The sequence below is a fragment of the Cnephaeus nilssonii genome (genome assembly GCF_951640355.1).
Source record: "Cnephaeus nilssonii genome assembly, chromosome: 19".
Taxonomy (NCBI): domain Eukaryota; kingdom Metazoa; phylum Chordata; class Mammalia; order Chiroptera; family Vespertilionidae; genus Cnephaeus; species Cnephaeus nilssonii.
The window spans coordinates 45,203,259-45,216,398 of NC_137090.1; the positions used below are offsets into that span (position 1 = coordinate 45,203,259).

At 47.9% G+C, this 13,140-nt stretch overlaps 1 protein-coding gene across 1 annotated transcript in view; it reads right to left on the reverse strand.

The window, feature by feature from the left end:
• The window catches only part of HS3ST3A1 (heparan sulfate-glucosamine 3-sulfotransferase 3A1), a gene marked incomplete at both ends in the record, with an annotated part of 93,537 nt that overhangs the window by 60,080 nt on the left and 20,317 nt on the right, over positions 1 to 13,140 (reverse strand). The window lies entirely within an intron of this gene.

Sequence of the window (13,140 nt, forward strand, 5' to 3'; positions counted from 1 at the left end):
GAAAGCCGTAGCTGACACAGCACAGGCAGAGGCCCCTGTGGGCAGCCGGGTCCTCAAAGGCCGGTGCTGGCACTGTCTCAAAATACCTACAAATGGGAACAGGATGGGTGGCCATTACCACCCTGTCTTTGGGGGACAGGCAAGTAGTAACTCAGGCTCATCTCTGGGAGAGGAGAGCCACAGCCTGCCACCTGCCAGGGTCTGAGTCAGACGCCCGGGTGGCCAGGCAGTGCGTCCAGGGTAACTCACTCTGCAGAAGGCAGCAACCACCAAGTCTGCCTCGGACAGACAGACACCCAGGCCGTTCTGTGAACACGGCACATCCTGTCACCAAGGTGGTGGCCGGGGCAGTAACCCTATCCGATTCCTGACACTGCAGCCCCTCCCACCCACTCTGATCTCCCTACATCCTGGGATTGAATGGCCCATAAAAATGTCCAGCGTGAAAGACAGGTTCAGAAACCTTACCCTGATGAGGCCCTTCAGCATCCTCCACCTTCCGCCTCAGGCCCTGCCCCTGAACCCCACCATATCACCCCCCTGGCCAGGAGACAGTCAATGGCTGTGGGGTCCCATTTCCCTACATGGATAAAAATCACTGACAAACACATCCACTGGCCACACTCAGCCCAAGAGTCAAATGTCCTGGCACCCGGCTGAGCTCCAGAGGGCGGTTCATGAAGCCAGTCCACAAGCCTGCGACCATAAACCGTCTTATGTTTACGATGACGGGGCAGTGCGCACGCTGATAGGAAGACGGTTCTCGTCTGACTTGCCTTGCCTGCAGGCCCCAGCTGCTTTTCCAGGGGACTGTGCAGCAGGAGCGGACACGGGACCTGAAAAGACAGCTCAGCAGCTGTTGTTTGCTCACTTTGTTGGAGTAAAGGAGCAAGTCAGACCTCGGGGTGCCCTGCAAGTAAGAAAATGCGTGCCTGATCTGCACATGCTGCGGAGAAGGCAAGGCAGGGAGCCCACTTCACCCACACGCCAGCTCCCACTCCTGCAGGGGGCAGGGTCCCACGGGAGAGGGGAAGTCACTGGTGGCTGCAACTGAGCTCAGAGCCCAGGGAAGGGAGACCACATGTCATCATTCAGGGTGGCTGCAATACCGAAAGGAACTGAGGCTGGAGCACAGGAAGTGGGGGGAAACTAAGGCCTGGAGCTCAGGAAGTGGGGGGAAACTAAGGCCTGGAGCACAGATAGTGGGGGGAAACTGAGGCCCAAGACCGTGTTATGTCTCACTTGGTCATTGTGCAGGAGGACTTGGTGTTGGCTGGGCCGTTCAATGGGAGCAGGGATTTTGAAAGTGGGAATCCAGCCAAAGTGAGAAATGTGAGGACGCCCACCTATTTTGTGAGGGGGGGATTTCGCTCCCTTCATCTCTGCAGCAGACTGACAGGTTGATATTCGGAAGGTTCCTACCAGCTCTGACCAGCTCTGCTACCAGGAGTGACTAAGTGGACCGAGTCCAGAGGTGTCAGCCCAGCAAAGCATCAGGAAACGGCCCAACCTCCAGGCACAGGTCCCGATGCTGGCCGGAGGCTGCCGCGCTCTCTGGCTGGGAAATGTGTCCCAGGCAAACACAGCTGCAGCCCTTCCTTCCCTCAGCCTATGCTTCTGAACTTTGTAAATGCTTATAATTAACTGTGAGAAAGCAATTTAAAATCACAAAATTGCAACTTTTAGCACTGGTGCCAGGAATAGTTTTTCTGAGTTATCAGTGAATGAACAGTCTGATCTATTATTACACAGTGAAACATTTGGACTCATCCCATTGACCAAAATCTGCATCGCCATTGCTCTGTAGGAAGCTAGAGTTTAGCATTGGTTTTAGGAAGTTTCTAATGTTAATCCAAGAAAAGCAATTCTTGCATCAGCAGCACCTCGGGACATGTGTTAATAATATGTTTCTATATACAGATCTCTGCTCTCTGCACAGCAGCATGTATTTTTATCCCTTGGTGAAGATACGGGTGGGAAGTGCATTGAGGAAGCTGGAAGAGAGAGTGACATTTCCCCAAAGACCCAGGATCTTCTTGATGGAGATCCATATTTCTGAGAAAATTATCCAATCAGAGAATCTCTCCAGGTTTACATTTATTTTCATTACTTATAAATTTGGCCTCGTTTTCTAACGTCTTATTGGATTGGTCAAGTTTAGTTGTAGTTTGGCTTAGCATCTCTCCAGTTTGAAGTTATTTTTATTCTTTTAGTGGTTACATTGAAATGTTTTTCATGACAATTGACTTAAGAAAATCTAAAGCTGGTATCTCTATTCTTCGCCCTATCAACACAGACTTTAAAATACTTCAATGCTGCCCCCACTTCACCTTCCTCTTTCTCATTAGTGATCCAACCAGTTTCTTACTTTTATTAATCTTCTAGTCTTTGCTCATTTAGATGCACTAGCATGTTTACCGATTTCTTGGCTTAACGCTGCATTTATTACATCATGGTTTCCTCTGGATTCAGTCTTTCTGGCTAAAGTATGTCATTTAGTCATTATTTTAGGGGAAGTCTGTGTGTGGTTAACTCTTTTTGTTTATCTGAAAGTTCTCCAAGTTCTGTCTTATTAAACATATATTGGACCTAGTTATTCTATTCTCTGTCTCTATAAATGACCTTTTGCTAGTCCCCCATCTCTTTGGTAACTTTATCAAATATTTCAGTGATTAATATTACATGGCTGTTTTGCTCTGCTGTTTATCAAGTCGATATTTTCATTATTATGTTTCTCTGCTATTTTATTTTCACTGAGTTTTTAATTTCAACTCTATTTTTCATTTCACATTCTATTTGGTTCTTTTTCAAATCTTTATGCTGTCCAACCTTTTCATTATGATTTTTATATTTTCTTTTCTTTCTTTAATAATTTGAAACAAGCATGTAAGTATCTTTCAGAGTATATATTTTTGAGGTCTGTCTTGGGGTTTGTTGCGTCTGCTGCCTACCCCTCATGGTTGATTTCTTTCCTAAATTGCTAACTGTGCACTTGTCCTCAATTGTGGTTGCTGACTGTGGGGAAGTCTCCTGGGAACCAAGTTATGAAAAATTATGGGACAGGTTTCAGTTTCCTTTTTGCCAAAGATACCAGGGTGTCAATGGTCCTGAGACCAGTCCTTCTGTTGACGTCTGAGCTGTGGTTCTCACACTTCACAGGAAGTATGAACTCAGACTACATGCGAACATACAGCTCAGACTGTGGTTTTCATTCCCTACGGTCGATTTTAAAAATTTGTCCAGAATCCTGTCTCTTCAGCACTGTGTTCTGGTCCTGGGAGCTGAGGTTTTCTAACCCATAAGGTCAAGACCATGGGGTTTGGGCGTTGGACATTCTGGAGGGAGCACAGTTTTGTTTCTCTTGACAAACACAAGACCGAATTCCAGCCCTGGGCTCCTGCCTGGCCTGCAGGAGCTGAATTCCAGCTCCTCTCTCCCACTTACCCTCTGTGGGTTCCTGCAGCTCAGCCTCTACTTACTGCTCCGGCAGAATTTCCTTTCTTTGAACTTCAGCGTGGTGAACTTGCTTTTGTTGTGGTGGTTATATTTATGCAACATTCCTATGTGTTTATTGTTAGTGGGCGGAAGGGCAGGAATTAGATCACATCTTTCCTCCGCTCAGTCCATCTCGTTGCTGGAAGTGTTGCTGAGATAATGAAAGGTTTTAATTATGAGGCTATATTGGTACCACATCTCATGAGCGAGAAGCTAACCACCCCACATCCACTGCATTGCTGGAATGCTCACAGAAGCACCAGCCTGGGCCTTCCAGTGGGGACTGCTGGGGGTGCTGGCCGGTACCAGGTACACACACCTGGATGTCCCGAGGTGACACAGAGCGAATCGGATCACTCACTGCTCATGTCCCCAGGCTTGCCTGCCAGCTCCTTCCATTTTCATCTGTCTGCACAACCATTAATGGTTTCTGAGGTGCTCATTTTTCACAACTATCAACTTGTGAAACTTTCATTCAGGAGACTAGTCTGGAAGCAAAATCTGATGTACATTCATTCCCTTGGGGGATAAAACTTAAAATAGAAGTCTTGGATAGCACACCTAAGGAATCTCATTGCTGCCTCCCCCTTTAGCCTCCTGGTCTTCACATGCTCTGGTCTATAATCTAAAACGGGTCTCTAGCCATTCCACACTCCTCCCACCTTCCTGTGCAGCAAGCTGTGTCCTACATGGGTAGATGGGAAGTTCTATTCTGGGAGTCGCCACTAATCCAGCTTGGACCGCAGCACAGTGCAAAAGCTAGGAGAGAGCAGGTTAACCAGCAGTTCCTCTGGCCTCCCAAAGCTTTCTTATAGTTCAAAACTAATGAAATAGTCCAGAATTACTGACATTTGAATATTTTCACCACATTTGAGAGATTCCAGCTGTTACCCAGGAATGCAAAATAAAAGATATTCTTAGGATATCCTATATAATAAAAGGCTAATATGCAATTGTCCCCTCGACTGGGAGTTCAACAGGGAGTTCCACCAGGGGGCAGGGCCAGCCGACCAACCGCCTGTGGCCCCTACCCCTGGACCTGGCCCTGATCAGCCACCCCCCCCCCCCCCGCCACCCTGATCAGGGAGGGCCAGCTGGACCCCACCGATGCACAAATTCATGCACCGGGTCTCTACTAGAAGGGATAAATCAACAGTCAGTACCACATTGGGCAAAAAGTGTTCATCCCTATGATATTTCCATTTCTCTCTCAAATGACTGGTTGTTTCCTTTATCTACTATCTACCACAAAAATTGTTTCTTGCTTTCTGTTCTAAAATGATAAGAACACAGATGTTTAGTCCTAATCCCCATTTTCACGATAACAGTAATAACACCTTATAAACAATTTTGGAAACAAGAAGAGGAAATCATCACTCATCCTTTTTATTTATTTTTTAATCCTCACCTGAGGATATTTTTCCATTAATTTTTAGAGAGAATGGAAGAGAGAGGGAAAGACAGAGAGAAATATCAATGTGAGAGAAACACATCAATCGGTTGCCTCCTGCACACGCCGTGATCAGGGCCTGAGCCAGGGAGAAGCCTGCAGACAACATATGTGCCCTTGACCGGAATCGAACCCGGGACCCTTCGGTCCCCAGGCCGACACTCTACCCACTGAGCCAAACTGGCGAGGGCTCGTCCCTCATCCTTAATTCTAGCCCACACACACATCTTAATGTATTTCTTCTCAGTCTATTTTTTGCCTTAGAACTTTTCTTTAAACAGTTAAAATCATAGTGCCCCATGTATTTTTAATGCCTTTAAGAAAGTTTTGGGTCCCTAAACATCTCACTCTTTTTGTCATCTAACAACCTCTAACCAGAGCAAACCAAAATTTCTTGGCCGAATTTTATAGAAAAGGAAACCGAGGTGCAGGCATTTGATGGCGAGTTGCTGGGCGTGACCGGGAGACACGGAGAGCGGTTGTTCTCAGGCTCTTTGTGGGTGTCCACAAGCCCAGGGGCCTCACCTGCTGGGCCGCCACGGGCTCCTGGGCAGTGAGGGGAGGCTGGGGGAGCTGCGGGGAGCGAGGGGACGGGGTGGCTTGGAGAGCAGCAATTACATGTCTAATCATTCATTACAGTGTCTGCCTCCCAAGAAGCAATGAAACCAGCTTTCCTGGGAGACATTTAGCTCCTAAGGGAATTCCAAAAGAAAGAATCCCCCAAAACCTCTGTGAGGGCAGCACAGGGCAGGCAGCACGAGGCTGGGCTCGCTGATGAACCTGCTCAATAGGATCTGTAATTTCTCCACTAACCGCCCTGCCCCCCCCCCCCCCATCTCCTTAGCTTCAGGTTTTCCATTGCAGAGCGGGGTATTAGCGCAGCAACTTTTCTGCTCCGCGATTGCAGGAAGAGCAGCTCCCTCAGAGGGCATCCACAACAGTGAGGGCTGTCCATGTGCCAAGTCCTGTGTGTCTGGATGGTAATTAGCAACCGTCCCTCCCTCTACCACAGCCCTGGGAGGGAGTCCGAGGAGTCACGGGCCCTGAGGAATCATGAGAACAGAGGGATCCACACTGGAGCGAGAAGAAATGGGTGGAAAGATATGCGATAAAACAAGTGTAGTAGGATGTGAAGAATGAGCTCTAGGGTGAGCAGTTGTGTGTTCACTGTAAACTCCTTTTAGCTTTGCTACGTACTGAAATTTCTCATAATAAAATGCTCTTTAACCGCAAAACAAGACAAGACAGAGAGTTCACAGAAAAATGGTCTTCTAAATGACAAACTGCTCCTGCATAGATTTTCTTCTCTCTTCACCTCACCCTCTCACGTGTCCTTTTTACTAGTACTTCTATGAATTGCTTGAAAACATTCCTCTAAAGGTAAGCAAATGTGATCAAAAAATAGTGAGTCAAACCCATTTATTTAAAAAACATGTTTATTGATTTTAGAGAGAGAGAGAGAGAAGAATGGAGAGGAAGAGAGAGAGTAATATCAATGAGTAAGATTGATTGCCTGCCTCCTGCACGCCCCCTACCAGGGATCCAGCCCCAAAACCCGGGCATGGGCCCTGACTGAGAATGGAACCAGCGACCTTTTGGTGAACCAGACAACGCCCAAGCAACTGAGCCACATGGGCCAGGGCTCAAACCCATTTCTGAGAGAACAAAACTGAGTCCTAAGGAGGGGATTAAGGTCCCAAATCAAGTAACCAGAGCGGGGTTGGAGCAGAACGCAGGTCCCGTCTCCCAGCTTACACGGCGTCCCCACACACGTCTCCCTCGGGGTGGAGAGCTGATCTCTTCCTTGTGAACCCTCACCTGGAAGGACTAGGAAGCTAGTGCATTTGGAAACTTCCAGAGGAGGTTTAAAAGGAGTTAGGGTGCTAAGGACAGCCCGGGAGCGAGCAGAAGGGAAGCAAGAGCGTCTGTGACTGGATGCTGCGGTTGAGACAGGGCTCACAATTGACCTTTGGCTTCTGTTCCTAGAAGCTGGCTCCCTGGACAGATGTCCGGCTGTGTTTTAATCTGCTGAGGTCACTTCACCTGCTGACCTTTAGACCCATTCTCTCATTTGAAAGGATTTAGAAGATGGAAATGCAACAGCCATTTTTGGAGCTTCTACCAGGTGCGAGGTACTGGACCAGAAACCTCAGGAAAATTATTAAAAATGAGCAAGACACAGATACAAGGATATCACCACCCTATTAGGGATCTGGGAGAGCAAAGGAGTAAGTGAAAATTTTATGTACTGAACTGCAGAAAAGCGATGACCCTTTTCTACCATAGGCCACACTTAATGAACACCTTGACCCCCGTGGGCAGAAGGAATTTTTATGGAAAGGCCTGGAGTTCAGAAGGTCCTGCAGAAACTGTACAACACACTCCATTAAAGCTTTCCCCTTACACCTGGATTGCAGTCAAAATATGCATGTCCTTGCGAATGCTCACCCTGACCTGCTAAGTGCCAAACCTATTCGATCTGCGGAGGTCTCGGCTGCCCCCAGCCTCCTTCCTGTCTGCATTTAAGATGACACTCTCCTGGCCGCTATGGCCTTTCAGTTGCCCTGCGTCTCGTCTGACCTCTTGAAATGCACTTTAAAATATTCTCCCAGAGCCCAGGGCCCCCAGCAAGGCTTCCTCGGAGCCTCCTGCCCTCGGTCTCTTAAAAGCTCAGTCCACCTCTGGTTTCTCCTCTCACTGCTAAGAGCACTCCATGTCCACATTGGTCGTGTTACACCTCTGCCTCCCCGCCGACCTCTGTGCATTCAGATCCACACCCCTCAGCCACTCAGCCTCATGCATTTCCAGACTAACATGATAGCATTTGGGGAAGAGTCATTTTTAATTCCTTTCCCTTCTCCCAAACCAACCAGACACCACAATGCGATGCTTCTCCCGTCCACTCTCCCCTGGCTCAGGTCTTCATTAGCTGTGGCCCAGTGACCGCAGGCGGTGCCTCGGTGAGTTCCCACCTGCAGTCCAACCCCACACTGAACACCAGCCTAATTCAGTCGGCCTATCTAGCTCCTGAAAGCATTTAAGGGCCTATACCACTGCCTTGCTCAAAACCTTTTCCTATTTCCACAGGGAAAAAATTTTAAACTTTTAAACTAACTTTCAGGACCCCTACAGGGAGGTTCTAGTTTTCTTTCTCATCTTATCTCACAACACTCCTCACAGGCAAATTATCCGCTCCGGTTAAAGTGGCCCACCTCCCACCACCCCTCACGGCACTCTCTCCCCCACTTGCAGTTGCCCTCCCTGCACTTTCTCCTCCAGGTCTCCCTGTTTATCGAAGTCTATTCATTTCTGAGACCCCATCTCCTCCCGGAGGTTTCCTCCATTGTCCCAGCACATGCAGGTCTCTACTGCGCTCTCCGCTCTGAAATGTTCTGATGCTTATCATCTGCACGCCCTCAGGCAGCACTGCACATGCTACCCGACACGGCAGCTTCTTCCTGATTCCCCAACCGAACGGCAAGCTCCAGCACTAAGGGGAAAAGTTATCTTTACTGGCTCAAAAAAGTTGGGTAATGATGGTTGAAGTCATAAAGCAAGGGAATTCCCAGCCTGCATTTTGATTTCATAATTTTCCAGTTCATAAGACAAATTGTATGTGACACTGCACAGCTCAGATAAAGGTGGGTGTGTGCGTTAAAGAAAGAACCACAGACACAAGCTTGAGTCTGCATGCAGTCGACACCCAGTCCCAACAACGGGAAAACCATCGTTAACCTTCAACTCCCACAATTTCAGCTTCCAGCTTATTCTAAACATCACTCAGAGATTTTAGCTTCTTCCACATTTGTTGAGATTCCCAGACAACGCAAGACCATACTAAGCGCTACCAAGAGTCTGCCCACAGAAGCTAAGAAAGGAGGGAAACTGTATTGGGAAAGAGTGAACTGAAAACAGACTCACTGCTGGAATGGCTACCAGCAGACCAGCAGGCTGCGAAGCCTCCAAAGCGTCCATTGGAAGTATTAAGCTTCATTCCAGCTCCAATGCTGGGCAGCAAGGGGAGGCAGCAAGTGGCTGGGAGGCTAGAAAGTTCTCCCAGGACAGCACCACGGAGAAGCTTGCCCTGCTGTGGCCACGGGGACAGCGAGGTTCTCTGGGAGCTGGTGACGGCCTTCTCATTTAAAGGATGGCCCCCAAGCCAGCAGCTTCGGCATCATTTGAGCACCTGTGAGAAGTGCCCACTCTCAGCCCCACAGGAAGCCTCCTGCATTGGATTCTCAAGCAGACAGACCATGCTGGTGGTGTGTCAGCAACTGCTGTGTAACAAATGATCCAGAGCTCAGCAACTTCAATAACAGACAGGTTATCTCACAGCTCCTGAGGGTCAGAAATCCTGGAGCAGCATATCTGGGCGGTTCCTGCTCAGGTGTCCCCTGAGATTACAGGCCTGTGGTCAGGGGGGTTGCGGTCACAGGCAGGCCGGATGAGGCTGGAGGACCCATTATAAACACACTAATACTGCCTGGCTGTTGGCAGACTTCTGGCCCTTCCCTGTGGGCCCCTCTACGGGCTGCTGACTTCCCCATTGAAGTCATCCAAGACAAAGAACACACCCGTGTCGGAAAGTAGTCCTTTTACAACAGAACCCGAGAGTAGCAGTCTATCACTTTTGCCACACTCAATTTGGTCTGAGTGGTAGACCCAGCCCACACTGGGAGGAGGGGGTTAAGTCCAGCCCCTGAAAGAAGGGGTATCACAGGATCTGTGGGCACAGCTTCTAAGCCACCAGGACGGCAGTGTCGGAGAGGTCCAGAAACCCCGAGCACAGAGCAGCTAAATCATCCCATTTTAATTAGGATGTTGCAGTTATAAAATACATACATCATGAGGATGTACTGTATAGCTTGGTGGCTATAGTTAATAATCTCATATATTTAAGAGTTTCTCAGAGAGTAGATCTTAAAAGTTCTCATCACAAGAAAAAAAAAAATGTGTGGCTATGTATGGCGACGGATGTTAGCTAGACTTATTGTGGTGATCATTTTGCAATTCAAAAAAATAAAATCTCCCCAGCACACGATCCTAAAAATCAGTTGTTTATTCCTAGATATACTGCCTGGCCGGCATGAGACGAGAGCTGGCCAGTGCAGAGACCTCTAAGCCGTATGGACATTCCACTGACAATGGGCCCATGGAGTGGCTTCCCAGCTGCTCACCACAGAGGGCCTACGCCTACCTTCTCACCACCTTCTGCCCCAAAGAGCCTTTAGGTCTGGCTGTGGAGGGACCCGTGAAGCCAACTGGCCTACTGGGTGAGAGGAGGAATGAGAGCAGGACTGTTCACAATGACGGGAAAGCCAGGCTTCCGTGGTCCACATCCATACACCAGGACATACAACATGGAGAACGGTGCACTTTCCGGCTCAGTGGGAACCAACAGAAATCACTTACACATTCTTGCTTTGCAGATGAAAAACCTCAGTCACGAGGAAGTCTAGAGCATGGTATAAGTTCACTAATTAGTGAGGACGCCAGGCCCGAATTCCAGGCTTTTCCATGACCGTCCACATGACTGCCATTGGCATCAGCTCAGGCTTTCACTCCACGTTTGTGCCCATGGCTACGGCAGGACCCCGGGCAGGGCTGACAGCAGCGCTGTTATTCATAAGGAAAAGATTGCTCAGGGTAGCTGTCATCTGGAATGCTATCGAATGCACTCGCTCACACCACCAGTAGGAGCATTTGAAAACAGTGTTTCCAAAGGGTAATTTTGCAGTGTCTACCAAAAGCCTCAAAAAATGTGCCTGCCATTTGACCCAACCATTTTTCTCCCAAGAAGTCACCCTAAAAAATAACCAGGAATGAACACTCAAGATCTGTTCCTGAGAGCCCACTTCAGTTTTGTTTGTCATCTTATCTAATAAAGAGGTAATATGCAAATTGACCATCACTCCAATACACAGATGGCCGCCCTCATGTGGACACAAGATGGCCACCACAAGATGGCCAGCAGGGGAGGGCAGTTGGGAGAGATAAGGCCTGTAGGGGAGGGCAGTTGGGGGGGACCAGGCCTGCAGGGGAGGGAAGTTGGGGAGAACTAGGCCTGCAGGGGAGAGCAGTTGGGAGGGATAAGGCCTGCAGAGGAGGTCAGTTGGGGGCAACCAGGCCTGCAGGGGAGGGCAGTTGGGAGGGACAAGGCCTGCAGTGGAGGGCAGTTGGCGGGGGGGTCATCCAGGCCTGCAGGGGAGGACAGTTAGGGGTGACCAGACTAGCAGGGGAGGGCAGTTAGGGGTGACCAGGTCAGCAGGGGAGGGCAGTTAGGGGCAATCGGGCTGACAGAGGAGCAGTTAGGCGTCGATCAGGCTGGCAGGGGAGTGGTTAAGGGGTGATCAGGCTGGTAGATAGAAGCAGTTAGGGGCAATCAGGCAGGCCAGCAGGCGAGCGGTTGGGAGCCAGCAGTCCTGGATTGTGAGAGGGATGTCCAACTGCCCATTTAGGATCGGGCCTAAATGGGCAGTCGGACATCCCTCGAGGGGTCCCAGATTGGAGAGGGTGCAGGCTGGGCTGAGGGACACACCCCCCATGCATGAATTTCATGCACCAGGCCTCTAGTAGTGAAATGCTGGACTTGAACAGTAAGGAGTTCTTAAGCGCCTCAGGGCACAGCCAGACAACAGAATCTCTGCCACATTAAGCACCTTTAAGGGTGGGGGTTTTGCAGTGGTGTTTGGAGAGCTGTACTTTCCTCACTCACGGCCTTCATCCAGTCTGGGGCCTGGGCCCCACCCATCTCCTCCCACGGAGACCCAGTTCCAGCACAGTGCTCTTGCGGGGAAGGGGTCTGGAATAGTTAATGAATGAGTAAATGAGTAAATAACAACTATTCTTACCGTGACACCAAAGTGCCTTAATAGCAAAGTCATACTCGGGTAAGAGAAATTACAAATACCATGTCAATAACAATAATTATTTGCAAGTATGGTGATTATTGAAGTTTGAATTACTTCATGTATTAAAAATAGCATTGACTTTCCATTATTATGATCCCCAAATTTTCTATTTATATTAATTGTACAAAATGTATGAATAACATGTCTGATGTCAGAGTACCTAAGAAAACATTTTACTATTAGGTAAGCTGGAGATTCTCTGACCACATCACACAACTATATATTTAAATATCTGATGCCCAGCACTGTGCATCTTTTTTTTTATTAAAGTATTTGTGTAATTGGCCACATTTTGGCATTCAAATGAAATTTTCTCTTTGTTGTTTCAATCAATTTAGCAGTGTGTATGAATGTTCATAGCCTTTGACCTTATGATTCTATTTTTGGGAACACATTCCATACAACTTGTACTCAATGTAACAAATAACATTACAAAGATATCCAGCAAGGTACCACTTATAATAGTCCCAAACTTAAAAAGTACCTAAAGGCTAAATAAGTAAATTATGATATATTCTTAAAACGGGATTTAGAAGTCAATACAATATATATAAAAGGCCTATCAGTAAACTTAGAAAGGTTTATACTATTCTCCTAAGTGATAAAATGATTGTACATCGTATATATGCCCTGAGCCTCATTAGGTTCAAACGTTTTTAAAAAATGAGTGATACATAGTAGAATGCCTGGGAGGAAGTGCATCCAGTAGGCTGCAAGGGTAGTCTTTGCTGTATTTGCTACGTTTTCTGTCATGGGTCAGCTATGCAGAGCTTGTGCGAAGAACTCCAACATATGCAGTCCTAAAATCATCACACTGCATAAAACCACGCAGTAAAAGTTACAGGGCTTATGGGGAAAATAGAGTTAGGGTACAACACTCAGAAACGTCACCAGTAGCACCGTAAAAAAAGGTGGGAACCTAATAATAATAGTAGCACAGTTTTACACACCTTAAATGGTTATGAAATTCATAAATACTACAATAAACATGGCACTTAACCTGGAAAACACCCTAAAGTTTTCTTGTGAAAGTGGGCACTGGAAGGCCGCAGCTTGTCAGTTGCTGTGAAGTGGTACCTAAAGCTGGACACCACACACGTGTGTGCCCTGTAACATGTGGTGAGATGAGGGCTGTGTGTGTGTGTGTGTGTGTTTGTGTGTGTGTGTGTGTGTGTTTGCATGTGTGTGTTTCCTTGCATGGCTGGGTCCAGCTGGGTACAGTTTTCTGCATTCCTTTAGTCTTTCTTGTGGATGAAAATGCACATAAACAAATGCAAAATTCAC